General features: G+C 37.2%; 1 protein-coding gene across 3 annotated transcripts in view; it reads right to left on the minus strand.

The window, feature by feature from the left end:
- IGSF11 (immunoglobulin superfamily member 11) overlaps positions 1-104 on the minus strand; it is a 61175-nt gene extending 61071 nt beyond the window's left edge. For all 3 annotated transcript variants that reach the window (XM_017543525.2, XM_017543522.2, XM_017543523.2), the window contains exon 1: positions 85-104. The gene's annotated coding sequence lies outside the window, so the exon portion shown is untranslated. The remainder of the gene's footprint in view (positions 1-84) is intronic.
- Between the last annotated feature and the right edge of the window lie 6494 nt (positions 105-6598).

A 6598-nucleotide genomic window follows, 5' to 3' on the forward strand; every position in this document is an offset into this window, starting at 1 on the left:
AAGTGGCCTGTTAATGTCATGAAACTGAACAAGAGATCATCTAAGTAAAAGACAAAAATAAAAGCTAGAATTCTGTGGGCATACCTGTGAATGAGGGATAGGCAGAGGAATGGGGAACTGGAGAAAGAGAATAAGAAGGAATGACTGGAATTCCAGGCAAGACAAGCACCTAGATAAGGGAGAAATAGGGAAGAAAAAAGTAATCACAGGTATAAAAAGCTATAAAAATCAATTTGTATGTGTAAGTCAGTTTATCATGAAGCTTGCAAGCCAGTCACACCAGATTTGGCTACCAGGAGGTCTCTGATAGTCTTTGCAAAAGCAGTTGTCAAAGAGTAGTACACCTGGTCACTCTGCTGACACACAGGATTGCACAATTAGAAGCCCACATTGCCCATCCCAGGTGAGCCTTAATGGGATTCTCTGGGCTCTGGTGAACTATAGAATGAGGTCCCCAAACCACATGCATCAGGATTATCTGTTATACCTGCTTAAAATGCTGACTCAAGGACCCTACTTCAGATACTGAAATCAGAATCTCAGAGGTAAAACTCAACACTATGTATCCTAAGTACCCCAGGTAACTCTTATGCATGCTAAAATTTGAGGACTGCAGTGTATGTTCTTCAAGGTCCATTCTATCTCTGATATTCTGAACTTCAATGGATTGTCTCTTTCTGAAAATAGTATGTGAAATCATGATTACTAAAATCAATGTAGAAGTCAGCAATTACAGGATAAACATGCAATAATCAGAGGTACTAAGGGCAAAAATAATACTTTTTATTTACATCAATTCATTTTGATCACGTGATACCTTCATTCTGATGAGGGTTGAGGTGCTATAGTCCTGACGGATAATTATGTTCATAAACAGCTAAGAGACTCATGGAGATAGGATTATGGGCCAGGAAAACTGTGAAACAAGAATTAAAAAAAAGAAAAAGTTCTGTTTAGTAGTACTGAGGTGCTGAAAAGAAGTCAGAGAACATAAAAGCACTAGATTACTACTGTTAAATATATCCAGAAATATTTATTTTCTTTCTTTTGGTTGGGAAAAGGACCATATTTCTATTTATCTCTATACTGAAATAAAGAGTCAATGTTTCAAATCTATACATAGAGACAGAGAATCAATGTTTTTTTCCTTAGGGAGGCTACAATTTTAATTAATATTCTCTAACTGACATTGACTTTAATCGACTGGTGACAGTCTTATGATGGGTCGCTCTGCCAAGCTTCCTGAGTGAGAACCACAACAAGCTCCATTATGAAGAGAAGTCTTTTGTTCTCAGGGATCTCTGCATAAGCAATGTTTTTTAGGTCTCAAAATATCAGAGCCAGAAAGATCCTTGAGAGACCATTTAGTTCAAGCATCTATATCTCATTTTCTCAAATCATTACACCTACCCACCCCCACCCCCAAAGTCTAAAGGATCTGCTCCCTTGACTTCTTCCAGTTATGTCCTTTTGACTCATCTACAGCATCCTATACATTGGACTACCTTAGAGAAAATGGTACTCAGGTATACATTACATTGTGGGTTTGCATATTTTTGTTCTAAAGAGTTTTTTTTTTAAATAAAAGAATAAGGGGAAAAAAAATCAAGAAAGTTGGGTGGGTTAAATCTGTACATGTGTACTAATCATAGTGTTCCATAGACAGTTAACCAACATGCAGACAATGAGTGCAAGTCAGAGGATGGGATGGAGAATGTGCAGAGTTAAAACGGAAAGATAGGGGTCAGGACAGAAGCCTTCCCACCAGTGTGTCACAAGCTAAGAAGGGGGTCTGAAGATACTAGCTTCAGGTAAGTACACATTTCCCAGCAAATACACAAATTATTTGCAGGAAGAAAAGCAGGGAGAGGGGAGGAGACACAGATAGAAAGAAGGGAAGACATTGTACACCTTTAACTACCTATTAGGATTTCTTAGACTCTGAGCATATGGAATAGTTCACAGGTAATGAAAATTGTTTTAAATTCAAACAATCACTTCTAAAGTACTTAATTCAAGTAAAAATCTTGCCAAATTTATAAGACTATTACACAAACTCATTCTAATGTTTGAAATTCCTATTAGGAAATGTCTACCAAATCTATCATATAGTCTACTAAATCTAGATTGGTATAATTAAATTTTTAATTTTAATTCAAGAGTTTAAAGCAGTATTTACTTTGTCTTTGACATTCCATAGCTCACAGTTAGCCTCAGAATATAACCATAGTTGATATGATTCAGATTGGGAATATACTGTCCCTTGACTTTTTTCCTAACCTCTAAACCCAATTTGTCATCATTGTTTTTAAATTCTGTATAACTTCCATGTACCTTATGCACAAGAAACTCCTGTTTCCAGAGACGTTATGTACCTTGCCCAGAGTTGACAAGAATTCAAGGGCTTGGCCACAAGCAGATCTTAAATTCAGATCCTGAATCTTTTTTCTGGTCACAGAATAATTTTAAAATCTGATAAAACTCACAGGCTGATTCTCTTCCCAGAAAAATAAACATATAAAATATGCTTTAGCATATAATTTTAGAAAATGTAAATAATCCCATATCAGGAGACTTCAATTTAGATAAAGCATGTCTTCTAAGGGACCATACTTAAACTCTAACATGAACTACATAAGGCACCCCAAGGAGACCCGGTGAGACTCTACTCCTCAGATAAATGTACAAGCTGTAAGGAGTATAAAAAATAAAAAGAGGGAAAAGTAAGAAGAAATGAAAATAAAATTAACTATTTGATGAGCATCTAAAATGTGCCAAGGATTACTAAATAAAAGATCTCTTCTCTCTCCTAATGCATGCTTTGTTGCTTCTTTTTTGACTCAAAAATGAATCAATGGTAATCAGCGTTAGTAAATATAGTCATCTTATGCCAGATAGAGGTAAAAAAAATTAAAATTCTTGAGGAAAATTAATTCAAAATTATCATAGATTATAAATAAATATGGTGCTGATCTCCTAAACCTAACAAATATGTGTGAGTTGAACTGAAAATCCAAACATTTCCAAAATAATTTTTTAGGAGCTAAAACAGACACATTGAAAATCTAGCAGAAGTAAGTTCCAGGTGCCAAGCATTAGGGTAATTTAAATTTTCTTTGTACTTGTCCTCCACTTCTAAAACCTCTGAAAAATATATATTCTGTTTGGAATTAGGGAAGCATCTATTAAAACATGTTTACTACATGCAATATAAGCGTCATTTTGGAGGGATGAAAGAAAGATAAGGAAAGGCCAACTTATTTTATATTCAGTAGCTGGATGGATGAGTTTTGGGCGTGGAGCAGTTCACAGGGTTCAAAAAAGACCAGACAAGATTAAGCAAAGGTTAGAAAACGCCTCAGAAAGGAGAAAAAAAATAGAATGAATAAAAAGAATTGTGTGAACAAAACCACAACATTAGTTAATCAAAGAACCTAGTGTGATGCAAATGTAATCAAAACGCATGTCAGTGCACAAAAATACTATCTCCTTTTTTATACAAAATGTATAATGAGTAATACAAAACCAATACCAAGTACACATTCACTTGGTAAATTTCACCTTACTACATACCACCAGCCTTTATGCTCAGAGTTCATCACAGTTTCACCAAGCAATCTATGCATGCCAACTCCGCTGCATTTTCAGCATATTCATGTGATCATAGAGGCTCTCTTCCATATTTCCTGCTCTGGTAGACTGACCCCAACTTCATCAACCTGCGTCGCAGCCAAACCAGATGATTCTCACGTTGCCTGATCACACGTCATCCAGCAAGGTGGCAGAACAGTCTGCTTCCTGTCCTGTGGTCCACTGTCAGAGGCAGGCTCCTGTGAGTGACCTCTGGCCACTGAATTGAAGCATGATGGAGAAATGGCACTGCCAATGCTTCTCAAACAACACATGAGGCAGCTATAAAGGATTCAGGTCACACAGCTGCTGAACTGTGAACTGCTCAAAGGCAGGGGCCAGGACTGTCTTGCTCAGCATAACCCTGCACATAACAGATGTATGATCGACAATTATTTAATTAAATGCATCTGAAGATTAGGGACCATGTGTGTGTGAAGCACTTTCACATGTATGGTCTTCTTCACAAATGCCCCTAATAAGGTAGGCATTATCTCCATTTCATAGATGAGGAAACAGCTCAGAAAGCTTATATATGTTTGCAGTCTAAAGTCACATGGCTCCTTTGTGGCAGAACTGAGGTGTTAAAAGGCCCCTGGCTCCATGTTGCTTTTTTTCTACACAACAGCACCTTTACAAGCTTGATTAATTGGTTTATTTTAATTATATTCTACATTAGCTAAACATCAGAAGAGTACGGTAAGTTTACCAAAAGACACCTAGCCTTTCTGATCTGCATTTCCCTATCAAGCATTTAACAATATGCTTACTAGGGATTGGAATTTTAAAAAGTAACTTTCATCTCCATATTATTTATCTTCAGTGACGATTATAAGGATCTCCAGGTTCAGGCTAGCACAAAGGCAGCATTAAGACAGTATATCAAACATTATATATTTACCCAAACAAAAAGCAGCCAGATCACTTTAATAAGGGTCAGGTTTGGATTTAAGTTCAGGAGAGCCAAGGGAAAAACCAGTTGTCACTTATTCTTTATATCTAGTTTATCCTTTCACAAACTGATTTAGCTTAGCCAAGCCAATCTTCCTCTCCCTTCATCTAGTTTCCATTCCCAGGACATGTTTGGAAGGTACAGGGCTCTGCCTGCACAGGAGGTGGTAACACAGCACCACATTTAGAAGAGACAACTGCTCCTACCACTTTCTGTAATTCTACCTAAAAGATAAGCTAAGAAAGGAAAAGGAGAGGGAAAAAAAAAGATATACTTTCCAAAGTAAACTCCAGATTTTGACGGAGGGCTCTAATTTAAATACACTGTTATATTTTCAAGGGAGTTAAGCTATAAAAGGTACCTTAACATACGGGGATGCTAAATAAACTGAGCTTCAAGAACTGACGCCAAAAAACACCCAAAAGGCTATCTACACACACACACACACACACACACACACACACACACACATATATACACACACGGGGGGTTGGTGGGGGGAGAAAGAAAGAGAGAGAGAATCTTTTAAGTAAATGCCCAGATATAACATTCATAACTTGAGTAAAAAAGTTTATAAAAGTCACCGACCACATGGCATGATCTGCATTAAATTTTAAATCTCAATCTTTCTTTACATTCTCTGTTAATATTTAGATATAACTTCATATGATTATGCTGTTTCAACTACATTAACTCTTCAAAACAAACTATTTCACTTTCCACAGCTATCTGCCAATCGAGAGCCCAAAAAGCATCTTTCAAAAATTAAACATAAGCATTTCCAAATGAAGCTACCTCCATCTCCTGCCATTCTCCCCCTATCGCTGTGCCATGTTGTCTAGCCTTCAGGTCCTCCAACCTACCTGACTATTTTCAACTTCATGGTAACAATCTCTTCAATTCTTTTGCTCTTTAATTCCTACTGACTTCTCAGTAGGAATTTCTACTAGTAAGTAGGAAGTAAGCTTAGAAATGCAGTAGGTCTCAGCTTAGAAATTACTTTAAGAACCCTTCTCAAAAAGGACCCCCACACCCATCCATTTATTTTCATGGTACCCTGTGCATTTTCTTCTCTGCACTTATTTAAACATGTCAAATAAATAAGCAAATGAGAAAGCAAGTGAATACATACAGTTGTATTGTTTTCCTCTTTGTAGGAGCTTTTCTATCTTATTTTATTTTTTATTATGCATTGACAAGCAGTGCCACTGAATAAGGCAGGAATTTTTCCCAAAGTCAATGTATATTCTTCCTTATTCTCACAATAAGGACACATTCACCAACAACTTTAACGTGACACAGGGTAGTTTCAGGCTCACTCCAGTAGGAAAGGGGGAGAGGTAGACAGAGACAGAGAGAGAGAGAGAGAGTGTGTGTGTGTGAGTGTGAGTGTGTGTGTGTGTGTGTGTGCGTGCGCGCGTTTTGAGATCTTAACCAAAATGTACCTCAGATAAAGGTGACTTATAAGCAGGGTATTGCAAAGCTCAAATGATTTGTAAGGTGCCATCTAAGATTTTTTAAAATATCAGATGCACTATAAATTTTTATGTGTGAAAAATAATACATATTTATAGGTCATCCCTAAGGAGAAGTGCATGGCCTACTTCTGCAAAATGGGTTTTCTGTTCCTTTCTGGATTTGGGGAAACCAATGCACGCCTAGGGGAAGGGGCTGAAGGGGAACAGAACGGCATTCCTGTGTGCCTGAGGCCTCTCAGGTTTCTGTTCCTTCCTTCTCAGGTCTCTTGCCTGCTTTGGGTCCCCAGGGAATTATACATAATAGCCAGAGAAATAACATGAGAAAAGAAGATCTAGCCTCTCTAAAACCTAATGGGGAAAAATTATTCTGGGAAAAGGTCCTTAATATTTAATTAAAAAGTAAAGTACAGGACAGAGAAAGTAAAGTCCAGAACAGGAAAGGAAACTTATCCAAGCACATAAATGAAACACTGAACTAGAATTTAGGGCAAAGCATTCTTCTGAAGCTACATCAAAAAGGGAATCCTAATTAACAACA

This window comes from Cebus imitator, unplaced genomic scaffold (assembly GCF_001604975.1).
Source record: "Cebus imitator isolate Cc_AM_T3 unplaced genomic scaffold, Cebus_imitator-1.0 Scaffold157, whole genome shotgun sequence".
In the NCBI taxonomy this organism is placed as follows: Eukaryota; Metazoa; Chordata; class Mammalia; order Primates; family Cebidae; genus Cebus; species Cebus imitator.